The following is a 17,724-nucleotide window of genomic DNA, read 5'->3' on the forward strand; positions in this document are numbered from 1 at the left end:
ATGCTTAGTGCTATTTCCAAATAGAATACCCTGCAGTGAGTAAGAAGTACCTTGTGTCTGAATGTGTTTATGTTGTCTTTTGATCAGAGATCTCTTAGAGTGGTGTTTCTCACACCTCAAGGTACATGTGAATCACCTTTGCATCTTATTAAAATGTGTGTTCTAACTCAGCAGGTCTGGCGTGGGGCCTGAGAGTCTGCATTTCTAACAAGCTCCCAGATAGTGCTGAGGCTGCTGGTCTAGTTACCACATTCTGAGAGACAAGATTGGAGAAAAACTCCTCCACCAGGTGAGAAGGAAAGGAATAAGGTCCCTACCATTCCAAAACATTCATATTTTATAATGTTTTAAATATGAGAATATTAAATATCTTGAAGCCACACTGTAACTGAGTAATCTAGAGCAAGTGACCTGACCTTGTATCTTGCTTTGATTTATTCTGCAAAGCACTCTTAAGAAATGAGTACTTTTTACAGCAAAAGCCGAAGTCCTCAGATGGAAGCTGATCTACTTCTGCAGAGGGTTTCATTTCCTAATTGGCTAAACATCTGTTCCAGTTCTAAGCACAAATTTATCTTTATCAAATACTGATTGGTCTCTGGCTCCTGCCGGCTGCTGTGTCCTGGTGTGATGGAGAACAAAGCGGGGCAGCTGTGGGATGTCAGGAAGCCTCAGGAGGAAGGCAAAGAAGGGCCAGGGAAGCATAAAAGAAAGAGACTCACAAGTTACTGGCAGGAAAAAGCAACAGCAAACTCTGCTGGCTTCAGGGCTGAATGGAACCAGACCTGGTGCGAGGAAGATCCTTAAAGATCATTTGATCCATTCTCTGCAGTTTTCAGATAGTGAAACAAAATTCCTGTGAGAAGTTATGACTTTCCAGAAGTAACACATGGGATGTAGCTCCAGAACTGGAAACCAGGCCATGCAGCTCCTGGTCCAGTGCTCACCCCACTGGCCCATGACTGCCTCCCATCTCCTCCTGAGGACTCTTGCACCAGCAATGCTGCTTTGTCTCTCCATGCTTTCTCTCCATGCTTCAATTGCCCTCCACGATAAGGAGGGTTGAGAAAGATTCTGGGGAGACTGTTAGAGAGCAGAGAACTACTGGTTTATTCAGGTTAATTTCTCAAGATGAAACTGCTCCAAAAGATCTGAAAAGTATTTCCATATCATTCACATTGCTCTCTGTCTCTGTTGTATGAATACATTAGATAGCAAAGAGGCTATGACTTTCAGGAAGTAACACATGCAGGTAGCATCAGAACTGGGAACCAGGCCAACCAGCTGGCCCTGACACCTTTTCAAGAGCCAAGAGGCCAGAGTTCAGCCCTGGTTCTCACTATTTCTCCCCTGTAGGCCCCTGGGCTCAATCCTACCTCCTCTTCCATTCATGAGCTGTCCTCATTGCAATAAAAGTAAAAATTTAAAGGGCGCATACCCACTTTCCTTTGTGTGAAGATCAGGTCAGGAAAGGGGCAATGAATGACTCAGAAGCTTTGGCCAGGGAAGCAGGGAACCTGGAAAGCCACAGGGAATTACTTCAGACCTGGAAACCCTCTTTTCTCCCAATCCCATATCTTCATACTGGTTGAGAGCTTTAGACTTTCTTGGGAGAGGACTAAAAGTCATTAATTCATACTAACATGAACTGACTAGCATCAAGACTTCTCCTGAGAGGCTGGGTTATACAGCAGTCTCCACTTAGCTGCTAAGCCACCTCTCCTACATGGCGGAGGGTGTCTGTTTTGGTTTTCTACAATTCCCTGATAACCTAGGAATGTACTTAGTTTCTCCACTTTTTTTTTAACATCTTTATTGGAGTATAATTGCTTTACAATGGTATGTTAGTTTCTGCTTTATAACCAAGTGAATCAGCTATACATATAGTTTCTCCACTCTTGACCTACATCCTGCACAGCAGTTTAGGAAAGAAGTGTCATCTCCACCCTCTACAATGAGCCTCCATTTCCCTCTTTTACCAATTTTCTGAAATCAAAAGTAACAGAATTGGGAAGTCCCTGGCAGTCCAGTGGTTAGGACTCAGCACTCTCACTGCTGGGGCCCCAGATTCGATCCTTGGTCAGGGAACTAAGATCCCACGTGCCACGTGGTGCAGCCAAAAAGAAAAAAAAAGAAAAGTAACAGAATTAACCACCCATCACTTAAACAAGGGAAGATGCATTCTTTTTTACATAAATATATTTGTAGTAACAGAAATATTATACATGTTGGTGAAAGTGGTGTTCTAGAGAGACCCCCGGGATCGGGCATTTATATTCCAGTGCTACACAGCATTGATGGTCCAGCCTCTAGAGTACAGCCAAAATCAGGAATCCAGAGGCCTCTACTCAATGGTGAGGTGACATACGGTTCTCTGTATTTACCTATTTGGGTGATTTTTCACTGTTCTATAGAATTGAAGGGCTGCCACTCATTCATAAATCTACCCAGGTCTGTGATACACATGGGTGGCAGTGAAGACAGCTATAGGCAGCAGTAACAGTCTGATGAGCATCCAACTGTACCACTGATTATCACCTAGGAGGCAACTGAAAACCAGAAAGGGTCTAGGGGAACCACACATTGCTCTTCTCTGCCTTTTGCCAACATGTCTCTCCAACATTACTTTAGATTGAAAATCATTTCCATGTTTAGACCAATGCAGAGAAGAAGTGATAAGAGTAAACATTTTACCCTACACATTTTTAATGGCAAATGTGTTAAGCACTGGAAACAGATCATGTTGACTATACCAACAAAACCTAATAAATTCTGTTGCCAACCTGCAGTTCTGTGTTTGTCAGCCCATTTTTGGCTTCAGTGTTCACAATGGTAGGCAGTAAATAACAGGGCCAGTGTCAGAACAAGTTCCCACAGAGAGGGCCACGTATTTTGAGTTTAAAAAGTACAGGTTTCAATACTCCAACTGCTCTCAGTATTTAGGATTCCCTTATGGGTATTTTTCATGGAAGCCTTGGTACCTTCCTTCTTTGCTCAGGCTAGGCCAAGTCCTAGAGTGACAGCAGGAAGGAAGATTGTACAGAATGATCTATGTGAAATGGTCACTATCATTTTGCTGTTAGCTGCTAAGTTAGGACTAAGAGCCCTCTTATCCATATTTGCATGCAATTTTCTGAGTTTGCTTTAATGGATATGACATTTCATTAATTCTGATTCATTGCGTACTCAAGCCAAAACACATGCAGTTTAGTTCCACTTACTGACAGAAAATAGAAGCTGAAAAATTCCAAGTCAGAGTAATAACTGAAGGTGTGTAATTACTCATTACCCAATCAGCTACCAGGTTCAGGGGGCAAGAATGGTTTGGAGATAAATTGCAACTTTTGTGAGTGAATCTGACAGGCTGGGTTAGTAGGTGTGTTTCTTTTGATTAATGACACAAGGAAGAAAGGTTTAGAAAAGGTGTTTCTACTGATTCTGCTACTTCTAGGCTGACCCTTAAAATGTTTCTACCAGTTACTGAGAAAAACATAAATTATAGTGAGCAAAGTGTGAATTTTGTAAAAACATACAAAAATGTTACATCCATAACTTCTCTGCTCCAATTAAAAAAAACTCAGGATGATAAGTCCTAGGATATGTCAGAATGGGTCATTAGGCTACAGATCTCAACTTTCTCAGAAAATGCACCTATCAAGATAAAGAAAAAACAAACACAGTTGGAGCTATTCATCATGATCAGTTAACATAAGAGTCTGAACACAGCACAGTCACTACATGGGTTTTGATGTCCTTCAGTATTTTTCCAACAGATTAGATTTCTGGGAGTACAGCAGGCATTTGCCTGGTTACTCATGAAATGGGCCCAAGAGGACACTTTCCAGGTCCTTGCCCTCCATGAGTTCCCTTCTTAGATGCCATGGTAAGATATATAGACACACACACACACACACACACACACACACACACCAGAAAAACAGCTAAAGAGCAGAATCTGATGGTATCCAGTGAATCAACACAAGGAAGGGCAGATATATAGAAAAGTCTTCTGATCTTGGGACTGTTTGTTCGGGAAGATTTCCCAAAGAGCGTGAGGCTTGCGTGGGGCTTTGTGGATGAGCTGAGATGGGTCCCCGAGAGAGAACAGCTTGAGTGGTACAGTGGCAGAAATTATCTTAATTTGGGGGAGAGGACTTAACAATAGTAAAGTGACAGTAAGGGATTCTTATTCATAAAGATCAGATAGGGTTCCCTTGGGGGTGGAGGGAGGAATGGAAGGAGATTCTGAATGTGAAGACCATTCGTTTGATACAAAGTCACACAAGTGTTGACTCCAGGTACTGATGCCCTGCATGACTTCAGAAACACTGGCCCCGAGCACTCTCCATGAAGGATTGGAGTGGAGGGAGAATGTGTTTGTGATAGCTGAGAGATAATGAGAGCCTGAACTAGAGGGGTGGCAAAGGCAAAAGAGAAATGGAAGCAAGAAATGATAAAAAGGAAACTTGTTAGGATTTGAGGACTGTATAGGTATTTGAGGTGAAGCAGGGAGCTGGGACAGACGGCTCCGAGTTTTTCAGCCTCACTGGGAAGTCAGGAAAGAGAACCGACTTTAAAGTAAGATAATGAATTCTTCACAGACAGATGTGACATAGAGAATGGACAGTACGTGGCAGATGTGCAAGCAGGAAGCTGTGGATGTGCGACTGGAGCAAGTGAGCATCCAGGTCTAGGTCTGGGGTGTTGACGCCGATTAGCTCAGTGAGGTTAAAGTCGAGTCCAGCACTAAGTATATACTTCCCCCAATTCTACTACTGAAGTGAATCCTATGTGTATTCTGCATGGGTGGGAGCCCCTCCCCCAACCCCCCCTTACTGTACAACCCTCACCCTGACCACACACAGGACTGGCAACCAAGAAGAATGTCAGCAGCTGTCCACAGAGGATGAGAAGAGCTACCTGTGGAGGGAAAGTGTCTCAGTCCATTCATGTCGCTATAACAAAAATACTATAAACTGGGTGCCTTACACACATTTATTTCTCACACTTCTGGAGGCTGGGAGGACTGAAATCATGGTGCCAGCATTTTCGGTGTCTGGTGAGAGCCTGCTTCTTCACTGCTAGCTGTCATCTCACTGTAACCTCACAAGGCAAAGGGCAGAAGGGCCTCTGGGCCTCTCTTATAATGGCACTAGTCCCATTCATGAGGGCTCAGATCCTCCAGACTTAATCACCTCCCAAAGGCCCCACCTCCTAATATCATCACCTTGGGGGGATAGGTTTCAACATATAAATCTGGGGGGAACACCAACATCCCCGTTATGGGAGAGAAAGTCCTGTTAATATTCTATTGTGAAAGCCCAGCAGATGGCCTGCTAAGGCAGAGCTGGGCTTAGGAGTCACTGCAGTTGATTGCGATAAACTTAATCATGGAACTTGAGAGTCAAGGACCCTGGGAGAGCATTCAGTAGGCGATTGTAAACCTTTTTAGCCATAGAAATCTTTTTAAAAATGAAAACTTATGTGAAAATATAAACAGCTAAGCTTCTCCCGTTGGAGGCCCAGTAGACACCTTCAGGAAGTACTGTTTGCTAAGTGGGGACTGTGACACAGGGCTGCAGACTCCCAAACCAGAACTACTAAACTGCTCTAAGGAGAGAAGGAGGGGGCCCCAACCCTACTCTGCATTACATCAGCCCAAAAGAATACTGTTGAAAGCCTCCTTAGAAAATCAAATAAAAGCACATTTCAGTATCTTTAATGACACCAACCACAACAACAACCAAAAGAAAGGAAGAAAGGAAGGAAGGAAGGAAGGAAGGAAGGAAGGAAGGAAGGAAGGAAGGGAGGAAGAAAAAAAAAGAAAGAAAGAAAAAAAAAAGGCTCATTCTCAGAGATTAAGCAGAGGGTGGGAGGAGGGAAAGCCAGAGAGTGGGTAAGGGCAGGGGCTCTGGGGTTCAAGTCCACCTCCAGTGCCAGATCAGAGGGTGAAGCCAACATCCACAGAATCGTCAAGCTGCCCGAGGGCAGGGGCCACGCCTCCTCTTCTTCCCTTAACTCCACCAGCTTGTTCTCCTCAGCATTCTGCCTCCAAGTAGCCTTTGCACATTTAGTAGCAGATCCTTCCCTGCAGAATCCCTGCTCCAAAGTTCATCTCCACAAAGCGTTCTGCAGAGCTAGTGCTCCACAGCTCTAGCTTCACGGAGAGGTTTCCTTGGGGCCTTCTCCCACTTTCAGAAGAAAGCAAGAGACTAATTTGCTGGGAACTGTCATGAGCAATAACATGTTCATTAAGTTTAATTGTAAACACTTTAAGTCCCAATCACAGTAATGAAAGGATAAATTGAAAAATCAAGAGTTAAGTATCCTTTTAAAATTTCATATCTTCTATCTTCACCTGGCCTCTTAAACCAGACAAAATCAGATCAAACAATGCACACACAGACTGCCTGCCCCCGATTCCATTTGACAAAACCATACCTATTTTTCAAGGCTCAGCTCAGAGAGCATCCCTGATCCTACTCAATCGCAAGGAATCTGCCCACTCATAGTACCGCAAAACACTTTTATGGTATTACTGAGAATGGCACTTGTTTCTATAATATGCTTTATTTGCCCCAGATAAACTGAGTTACTTGCCAACTGGAATCACATCTTGAGCATCCCTATTATTGCAGCCGCAGAAATAGTGTCTCCTGCCCAGCAAATGCTCCAAAATGATTGTTGATGGATTGAATTAATGGTTTAAATCTTTTTGAAAAGCTAATAAAAATTCATTATGAGAGGCTCAAAGATGCATTAATTTGTATAGCCTATATCTGCAATTGGATTATATATCATTCTGAAGAATTCTAATAGCACACATACATCATTTGGCTATGCAATCTCACATCAAACATTGCCCAATTATTTACATATTTCTAGCTGTGATATTTACACACTAAAGTGGAGTACCTGGGTTAAGAGACCCAATTTTAGACTTTAAATTCTTCTTTGTCTCTGCCTAGGATAATACTCTAGTGCTTAGATAGTAGACTCCAGGGAAAATCTGTGTCTTCTGAGGAAAGAAAAGACTTGAAACAAATGTTTAAAATCTATGTTTCTAACCCAAAAGTATGCACACAATTCATCAGAAAAGAAATTCATTTCAATCATTTTTCTATGGGCGAAGTCAAGTGGGAATGGGCCCAGGAGCTGGGGTCTTAGCCTCTCAGCCAAATCAAATGGCACAAGTTATATTATTCCTGCTTTATTCTTACTGTGGTTAGAACAGTAATTGAAAGCTGTCTCTCTATAGGTTGCAAAGTCTTTGTATGTGTAAATGGTGGCTCTGGCTTTTTCTGTCCTGAAACTACCATGATTAATTATCTACAGTGTCTAGACTGAATGATCCCCAACAAACCAGCTTATTTTTGTGCTGGCACATCTAGTTCTGTAAAAATAGAGTGTTGCATGTTATCAGAATGATAGTTCTGCTGCTTAGAAGAAAAGAAGGTGTGACGGTCTTCTGACGTGTCAACCTGGGTAGGCTAAATTACATTTCCCAGGATCCTTGGGAGATTTTCAAAGGAGGGCAGAAGGGAGATAGCAGTCATTTTGTTGTATACACTCATTGTTACTGATGTGTTGATCCACCTCAGTGATGTGAAGCAGCATCTAGATCAGGTACAGGCACACCTCATTTTATTGTGTTTTGCTTTATTGTGCGTCACAGAGAGTAGCACGTTTTTTACAGATTGAAGGTTTGTGGCAGCCCTGCATCAAGCAAGTATATCAGCACCAATTTTTCCAATAGCATTTGCTCACTTCATGTCTCTGTGTCATGTTTTGATAATTTCACAGTATTTCAAACTTTTTCATCATTTATATCTTATGATCTGTGACCAGTGATCTTTGATAGTACTACTGAAAAAAGATGATGACTCACTGAAGGCTCAAATAATGGTCAGTGTTTTTTAGCAATAAAATATTTTTTAATTAAGGTATGTATATTTCTTTAGATGTAATGCCACTGCACACTTAATAGACTACAGTATAAACATAACTTTCATAATGCAGTAGAAAACCAAAAAATTTGTGTGACTTGCTTATTGTGATATTCACTTTTTTATGGTGGTCTGGAACCAAACTTGAAATATCCCCAAGGTATGCCTGTATGTATGTTTAGGTCCATGAAAAAGGGTTTTAGCTTCTGCAGGATACCCTCATCACAAAAGGCAGAGGCAACAAAAACAGACACAGGTTTCAGGCCATAATAGTGGGAATCTACATAGCTCATGCTTGTAGGATTTAAAGTTGTGCTTATGGGATTCTAGCCTGCTGGTGATCTTCCTCCCTTCCTGTCTGCCATGTGGACTTCAAAATCCAACATTACATATGGAGACAGCTGTACAGGGACTGGACTGTTTAACCAGCCCCCACAATTGTATAAGCCAATTCCCTGTAAATAAATCCACAGACTGATGATTAGGTAGATGGGTAGATAGACAGATAGATAGATAGACAGATTTCTTGATGGTTCTACTGGTTTTCCTTCTTTTGTTGAACCTTGGCTGACACATTAGCTCTCTTCAGAATCCCATGCTCATGATGACCACATGGAGCTATATTTTGTGCATACCTGATGCATAATATATGGCTCTCCTTTTATATAACCTACAAATGAGACTCTATAATCAGACAGAGAAAAAAAAAACTTTAAATTCTACCTTCCTGGTTGAGATCTAAATTCTACTTTCCTAATGGACTCTTCAGTCAGTTTTGGATTCAAGCACTGGTTCTATAATCATTTTAATCTGTGTAACCTTTGAATCCATGCCACTTAATTTCCAATGCTCAGTTTTCTCGTCAGTAAAGTAGACATAATAATTTCCTGCCTTATAGAGCTAGTATGAAGTTTAAGTGCCATAATGTATACAAAGTTCCAAGTGCACTGCCAAGCATAGACGGAGCCCCCCGACCTTCCTTTCCCATCTTTCAAGTTCCATTTACAGCCTAAAGCCATTGCCAACAAACCCAGCCTCCCATAGCCTCCCTCCTCTTTCCTTCTATTCTACTGCACCACCGATGTTAACACCTTTATTTTTTTTTATTTTTTTTAAATTTTATTTATTTATTTATTTTTGGCTGTGTTGGGTCTTCATTGCTGCATGTGGGCTTTCTCCAGTTGCTGCGAGCCGGGGCTACTCTTCGTGGTAGCGTGTGGGCTTCTCATTGCGGTGGCTTCTCTTGTTGCGGAGCGCAGGCTCTAGGTGCGTGGGCTTCAGTAGTTGTGGCACACGGGCTCAGCAGTTGTGGCTCGTGGGCTCTAGAGCGCAGGCTCAGTAGTGGCGCATGGGTTTAGTTGCTCCGTGGCATGTGGGATCTTCCCGGACCAGGGCTCGAACCCGTGTCCCCTGCATTGGCAGACGGATTCTTAACCACTGTGCCACCAGGGAAGTCCCATTAACACCTTTATGTTGTACATTCTATGCACCCCATCAGCTAGGTTTTGTTTTCAGATCAAGAATCAAGTGTGAATGTTTGCATGTTAATAAAAAAGAATTGTGTTTGCTCAGCACTTTAGCTTTCACAATGCACTGTGACGTATATCCCCTCACCGGGTCCCCACAGTGAGCACAGTTAACACCTGCAGATACAATACAATGGCCACAGTATATAACCAAGCTATACTTTCAAAAGTATCCATCTTATTCCATCGCTTATCGTCATGAGTAATTTGAACAGTCATGAACAAAGTAATGTTACTAACAAACATTACTAATTAACAAATGGGCTGGTTATTAACTAATAAATGCAGGTGATTCAGCCAATAGCTAATTTGGCCCATGAAGTTAGCGTTCATCCAGATTTTAGAAGGAAACAAATAACAAAAGGGTGTGGTAGAGAACACTTGGTGGAAGGATACTGCTAAATTGCCATGTGACCTGCACTTGTTAGAGGAAAAATCCTGGGGAGCTGCAGAGTGGAGCACTGTCTTCTACTTTCCATGTTATCAAGTCCGCTCATGGACCCAGTATCTGTTACCAACTACTGAAATCAGCATAGACTTGTCAATAAAGGCAATACTGTCATTCCAAAGCAGAGATGCTGACTCTTCTGGGGAATAGGCCCCTTTACAATGTCAAAAATGTCCCTGAATTTTTATATTCGTTGATTTATGCATTCTGTTTTAAAAGATTCTATGAATTGCACAATTCTTTTAAAATAATTTGGATTTTAGTAATCACAAATTTATCAACATTCATTTCAAAAATCATAGTATAGTCGGCTCTCCATATCTGCGGGTTCTGCATTCACAGATTCAACCAACTGTGGATAGGAAGGGCTGACTGTACCATCATTTTTTATATAAGGGACTTGCGCATCTGCAGATTTTGATATCTGTGGGAGTCCTGGAACCAATGTTCTGCAGATACTGAGGGATGACTATATGTGGATATAAAAGAGAATTTGTTCCCATCTATAGAAAATGGCAGAAGGGCATATGGATTTACAGACTCTTTGCTAAATTTTACATGTCCTTCTGGGGCCCTCAGCACACTCATTGGAAACCAGTGCTCCAAAGCAAATTACCCTGACCTGAGGTTACTAAAAGGGAATGATTGGAAATACACTTTTAAAGCCACTTAGAAGTGTTTACATCAAAGGCCATTCAAAATGGATTAAGCCCGGATTTGAAAGACTTGTTTGTCGGGGATCAAGGACTGGTTTTAAGACTGAAACAGAGTAGGGATAGATGGGCGATTCTCTCTGCAGGTAGGTATAAAGAGTTACATAGCTGAGACATCTGTACTAAGTACAAATCTTATTTAGTGTGTTATGAATGGTAATGAAAAAAGAAATTTAGTGAGACCCTCACTATTTCAATTGACTATAACTTTTTGGTATTAAAGCTAAATTGATAGAAAGTATTTAGAGGTTTCAGGAGTAGACAGTGTGTGGACAGATAAATTCAGTGTGAAAAGTATTATGTAATACAATAGGAGAAATTATCCTAATTTGTCTTAAAGAGTGATGAACTCTGAAACATCAGCTATGTTATGTCTCATAACAAGAACCAGAGAGTTTCCAAAGAACATTTCCTAAAATCCACTAGCCTACAGACAGCTCTAGGAAAAACACTCGATTAAATATTGGACATTGCCATAAAAGGGCCTGGATTCAAAACAGAATATAGATACCTACCAAATCTGATGTGTCCAAGGCATTCACACCTAGATACTGTTGGGTGTTTGCTGTCACCGCATCCAAAAACTAAAAATTCTAGAACTACAGGTCAAAGAAAGGAGCCTAAAAGTTTCAGTTAGCCAAAAAAATGGATATATATGCTAGTCCCTTCCCTCACTGGTATAATACATTCAAATGGTTTCATTATCATATTAATATGTATGAAATAAAGATCCAAACAAGGATGCATTTATCAAATAGTGGCTAGGCTTTGAAGAACTGATTTACATTTTGGGCATTCCTATTTGTCATACAGGATTGATTTTTATCCCCCTGAGAAGACCAGACTTTTCACCAAACCTCAAATTAAGAAGGTAGATCTCAGTTCTCTCCCAGAGAAAGATCTGCATTAGGAAGCTTATTTATAATTCCCCTGAGTCTTAACTTTTTCTTTGACAAAGACCCTTCATCACAGGCCATTGTTTGCATGGGAAGTACATTGTGTCTCATGGCAGACAGAGAAAAAGGCCTATTCAGATATGGAAAACAATGTGTATTCAAATTCCCACTAAATATAATCAAGAGGACTTGTTTCATATTACAGAGTGATGATTCTGAAACAATTCTAAGATCTCTGGAGCATCTTCCCAGGCCTTCTCAAGACATGTGTGGTCTTTGGAGAGCTCATTAGATTACCCAACTTGACCTCTCAACTTTCTCAGTGAGTAGTAAAGTATAACCCAACATCACTTCACTTTAACAGCTGCTGTTCTCTGGCCCAAGATACTCACTGGGACTTTGACATGTGTGCTAGTGACAAGTTTGGCCGTTCAAATCTCACACTGTGGCAAAAAATACATTAACAGACAAAGAAGTTGGGAGCTGACATCACTCGGCCCCAGTCTGTGTATCTAGAACTATGTCAGGGATTAGAAGGTTGAGAAAGGAAGCAGGGTGCAAGAAGGTAAACACAAGACAATAACACATAAACTCCATGTCTCTATGCCTGTGAGCACAAAGGTCCTCTAACTATAACGTCGTCTTCCCAGATTTCTGGAAATCCTGAGTGTTATCCAGAACTCTAAAAGTCTTCTTACCTAGTTCTCTAAGCATTTTCATCATCATCAACTGTTAGTCACTTGAATGCAAAGTTCAGGTCCAGAGCCCGTCAGTGGAGGGGCATGCCATCTAAGCCTTGTTCAAAGAGGGAGTGACTATAAGGACACCGCCCAGCAGAGCAGAGCTCAGGGAGGCCTGGTGGTACAAGTTCAAAGAGGGTGGCTACAAACAGTTTGATGGGTCTTGTGGAGACCTGTGTTTTCTTTTGGACAGAACTTACAAGGAGCAAACAAAAGGATGGGTAACACATTCAACAAGCACACTTGCCCCATGAAGTGATTTCAGGATAATGAAGTCTTGAAGGGAAAAGGAGGTCAATAAAGCATGTTAAGAAATAGCAAAGGATGGGCAAAGTGTACAGTCTCCCCTGTTTTACATTGGTAGTAGCAAAAAAAAGCAGGAATGTGTATTTTTCAGGTTCTCACCCAGCAATAATTGACACTCTTAAATTGAGTAATTAAAGGACAGATTAATAAAGGAACCATCAACAAGAGTGCAGGCAAGGTGTAGGGAAAACACACAGGATGGTGCAGTATACCAGGGCTAATGAGAATGAGTCTTCCCAGTCCAGAATCTGCAGTCCTAGTCTTAAAGCAGCAAGGGAAAGGAATAGGTTCTGTAACCTGCAGAAAGAGAGGCTATGTGGAAAGAATTGTCAGATACGAGCTGTGACCTTCCCTCCCAAGACCAAGGAATCTAAAATGATGCTACAGGGAAGAAGGGAAATAACACCCACACCACACACTCTCCTTCCTCAGAGAACTCATTCCAAGCTGCCCACTAGTTGAACACAACCCAAAGCCAGAGAGCATGGGAGTCGGTGGAGGGAATCCATACAAGCCAGCCTCCAGGAGCACAGAGCAGGAGTGAAGAGAGTATAGAATACATCTCGAGGGTTAAATGAAAGCTATTTGGCCTAGAGATCAGGGAAAGACCATTTGTAAAAAATCCTCAGATAATGATAATCATCATATGGTGACATCATATGGCAATGATAACTTGAGACTTATGCTAAAGCACTGTGCATGTATTAGCTCATGGAATCAAAACTTTTTTTTGTTGTTAAGCTCAGCTGGCTGAGTTGCCATCTTTTCTCTAGCTGACTGATTCCTTCCCTGAAGTAGCTTAGAGCGCTCAATGCATGGGACCATGAATTTATCAGAGAGAGGAACTGCAGCTACAAATCAGACGTGAGCATCACACATCCAGGAATGCCTGAAAGAAATCAGTCCACAGCAACTATAGTCCAAAGCATCAGTTCTAATGCAGAGAGACAGCTCTATAAGGGAGCAGCAGTTTAAAACCTCCAAACAGCTGCTGCCATGGTGAAGAATGTATTTGCTCACTTTGGCATAAGAAAGCTCTTCTAAACTGGTTCTTTGTCACACTCACTACTTTAAACAGTATATTCTGGGCTGCAAAGCCCCAGAGAGCAGTGACAGGTTGGTTGACAATGTTGTGTAGCTTGGGGCCTGTATAGGACACAACAGTAGTTGAGTAGTGTAGTGCATTGCACTGCTGGGAAGTTAATCTCAGGACCAGATTGTAGGTCCCTAGCAATGGAACCCTGACAGTTTATAGTGAGGGATGGGATGAAGTTCCAGCCTCTTTTCAAATCCTTGCACAGTACCTAGGAAACCTCAAGGAAGGCAAGAATGACTATTTAGACTCACCTCTAGAGCAGAATTAGAGACTCTTCTGAGCAAAGCAATACATTTCACTTTTTATGTAATCTGAAAAGGATGACCTTATAGTGATTTAAGTGAGATTGTAGAGGAAATCAAAGAAATGGGCCACATGAAATCAATATGGCATTTTTATCCCCTTATTTCATGAACACTTTTGGGGCTCCTACAATGGGCCAGGTATGATACCTGTTATCATGAACAGAGATATAAAAAATACATCCTATCCGTAGTATAACCTGTGAGATGCAGTTTTCATTTTCCCCCAAAACCCTGGGCCGTATTTGTGTTTACGTTCACAATTGTAATGGCCTGCATACTCGCTGAACTACAGAATATCATAAATTTCTTTTCAAATGACAAGGATTATAATTGTTCTCAAAAGCAAATATTCAATTCTGAAATTGGACTTGCTTGATAGTTGAGATGGATTTTTTTCATTGCCTTATGCTTTTGGTTTCCATGAAACACTTTCTTACTCAATCTCCAGGGATTCCAAGATTTCACCATATTGCCCCCCAAATTACTAACATTTTAATTTTACTTTAATTAACTCTTAGTCCAATGGGATAAAACTGACAGGATCCGAGTTTGCAAACCAGAAGCTGAAAATCTGGTGTACTTGATTAGCAGCTCAAAACAACTGTGGAGACCAAGGTAAGTCTCCAAGCAAATGTAACCACAGTGGAAGGAGATGTATAAAAACTCTGTCAGTTCTCCTCCTATCATCTCCCTACAACACCTCCCCAAGCCATGTCCATCACCATTATATATTTGAAGTGAGTCAGGTCCCCAGAATCTGAAATCAAGAGACTTTCACCTGACAGGGAAGGACATTATGATGTCATCTATCATTCAGAAGCTGAAGATGCTAACATTGTTCTTCAAAAAATGTGAAGCATGAAAAGAAAACTCCATCCTCCACTTAGCTTTCAGGACACAACATACCCTCTTTTCTCTTACTTCACTGGTTTATCCCTCTTCATCTCCTTTGCTGGTTCCTCCAATTCTACCTGGAGTCTTAATTCTTTTTATTTTTTTTAATTGAAGTATAGTTGATTCTTCGTAATGCTTGTGTGTCTTAGGGTTCATTCCTTGGTTTTCTCATCTTCTCTCCATATAAGGTAACTCCCTTGATGATCTCATTAGTCTCGTGGCTTTAAACAGCATCTTTATATCAATGACTCCCAAATTTACATCTTCAGCAGAGACATTTCTCCTGAACTTCAGACTCATATATCAAACTATCTACTCAATAACTACACTTAGACATCTCACATTCCACATGTTGAAAACCAAACTCTTGACCTCCCACCTCTTCCATCATGCTCCACCTGTGGTCTTTTCAGTTGACTCTTCTGGGTGCTCAGACCTAAGAACTTGGAAGTCATCATCGTCATCTCATTTTCTCTCAATATGAATTGTACATTTGACTTTGGATGTAAAATATATCCAGAATCTGACTACTTCTTACTAATTTCACCGCTACCAAGTGGCCCAAGCCATTATCATTTTTCGCCTAGATTGAGTCAGCTCCTAACTGGTCTCCCTCTTTCCTACCTTGCTCCTCTGCTACCTATTCTTCAACCATCAACTAAAGTGGTTCTTTTGAAAAGTAACTTGGATTATGTCTTTCCTCTGCTTAAAATCCCTTCGTGGATCCCCATTTTACTCAGCCAAGGCTCTTACAGTGGCTTCCAATGCCATATTTAATTTGGCCCTTCATTCATCTCACCTTTCTGACCTCTTCTTCTCTGCTCTGTCACTCACTCCATTCCAGCTACATTCCTGCTTCAGGTTCTTTCCACTGACTGCTTCCTCTACCTGGAACACTTCCCTCACATATAGCTGCCTAGGTGGCTCCTTAATTTCCTTTAATTTTTTTTTTCAAATGCCACTTCTTTATTGAAACCTACCCTGACAACATAATTTAAAACTGAATTCTCTTGCACTCCCCCAGAGATCAGAAATGACAAAGATGTTCAATATCACCACTTCTATTCAAAATTGTCCTGCATATTCTAGCAGTACGGCAAGAAAACAAAATAAAAGGCACCCATATTGGAGAATAAAAAGCAAAATTATCTCTACTTCCAGGTGACATGATTTTGTATATAGAAAATCCTAAGTAGTTCACCAAGCAATAAAAAATATTTTAGAGCTAAAAAAAATGAGGTCAATTTTATTTCTATACTAACAATGATGATCCAAAAATGAAATTAAGAAAATAATTCCAATTATAATAGCATGAGAAAGAATAAAATACTTAGCACTAAATTTGAGTTTAAAAGAAATACAAGACTTGTACACTGAAAACTACAAAATGTCGTTGAAAAAATAAAGAAGACCTAAAAAAATGGCAAAATATCTCATGTTCCTAGATCGGAAAACTTAATATTGTTAAGGATGGCAATTCTCCCCAAATGAATGTACAGATTGAACTTCATCTCTATCAAAATCCAAGCTGCCTGTTTTGCAGATATTGACAAGCTGGTCCTAAAACTTATATGTACATGCACGGAAACCAGAATAGTCAAAATAATCTAGAAAATAAGAACACTTCCCAATGTCAAAATTTACTGCAAAGTTATGTATCAGAACAGTGTAGTATGGTACAAGGACAGACATATAGTTCAATTAAATGGAACTAAAAGTCTAGAAATAAACCCACATACCTAATGCCATCAGATTTTCAACAAGAGTGGCAAGACAACTAAATGGGGAAATAACAGTCCTTCAACAAGTGGTACTGGGACAACAGGATTCCAAAAGCACAAAAACTTACTCAAAATGAATCAAAGACCTAAATATAAGGGCTAAAACTATAAAATGCTTTGAGGAAAACACAGGTGTAAATATTCATGATCTTGGATTAGAGAATGGTTTCCTAGATATGACACCAAAAACAGAAGCAAAGATTAAAGACTTAAATGTAAGGCCAGACACTATAAAACTCTTAGAGGAAAACACAGGCAGAACACTCTATGACATACATCACAGCAAGATCCTTTTTGACCCGCCTCCTAGAGAAATGGAAATAAAAACAAAAATAAACAAATGGGACCTAATGAAACTTAAAAGCTTTTGCACAGCAAAGGAAACCATAAACAAGATGAAAAGACAACCCTCAGAATGGGAGAAAATATTTGCAAATGAAGCAACTGACAAAGGATTAATCTCCAAAATACACAAGCAGCTCATGCAGCTCAATATCAGAAAAAACAAACAACCCAATCCAAAAATGGGCATATAAGACCTAAATAGACAGTCCTCCAGAGAAGATATATAGACTGCCAGCAAACACATGAAAGGATGCTCAACATCACTAATCATTAGAGAAAGGTAAATGAAAACCACAATGAGGTATCACCTGACACTGGTCAGAATGGCCATCATCAAAAACTCTACAAACAACAAATGCTGGAGAGGGTATGGAGAAAAGGGAACCCTCTTGCACTGTTGGTGGGAATGTAAATTGATACAGCTACTATGGAGAACAATATGGAGGTTCCTTAAAAAACTGAAAATAGAACTACCATATGACCCAGCAATCCCACTACTAGGCATATACCCTGAGAAAACCATAATTCAAAAAGAGTCCTGTACCACAATGTTCATTGCAGCACTATTTACAATAGCCAGGACATGGAAGCAACCTAAGTGTCCATCGACAGATGAATGGATAAAGAAGATGTGGCACATATATACAGTGGAATATTACTCAGCCATAAAAAGAAACAAAATTGAGTTATTTGTAGTGAGGTGGATGGACCTAGAGTCTGTCATACAG

This window comes from Hyperoodon ampullatus, assembly GCF_949752795.1.
Source record: "Hyperoodon ampullatus genome assembly, chromosome: 15".
Lineage (NCBI taxonomy): Eukaryota > Metazoa > Chordata > Mammalia > Artiodactyla > Ziphiidae > Hyperoodon > Hyperoodon ampullatus.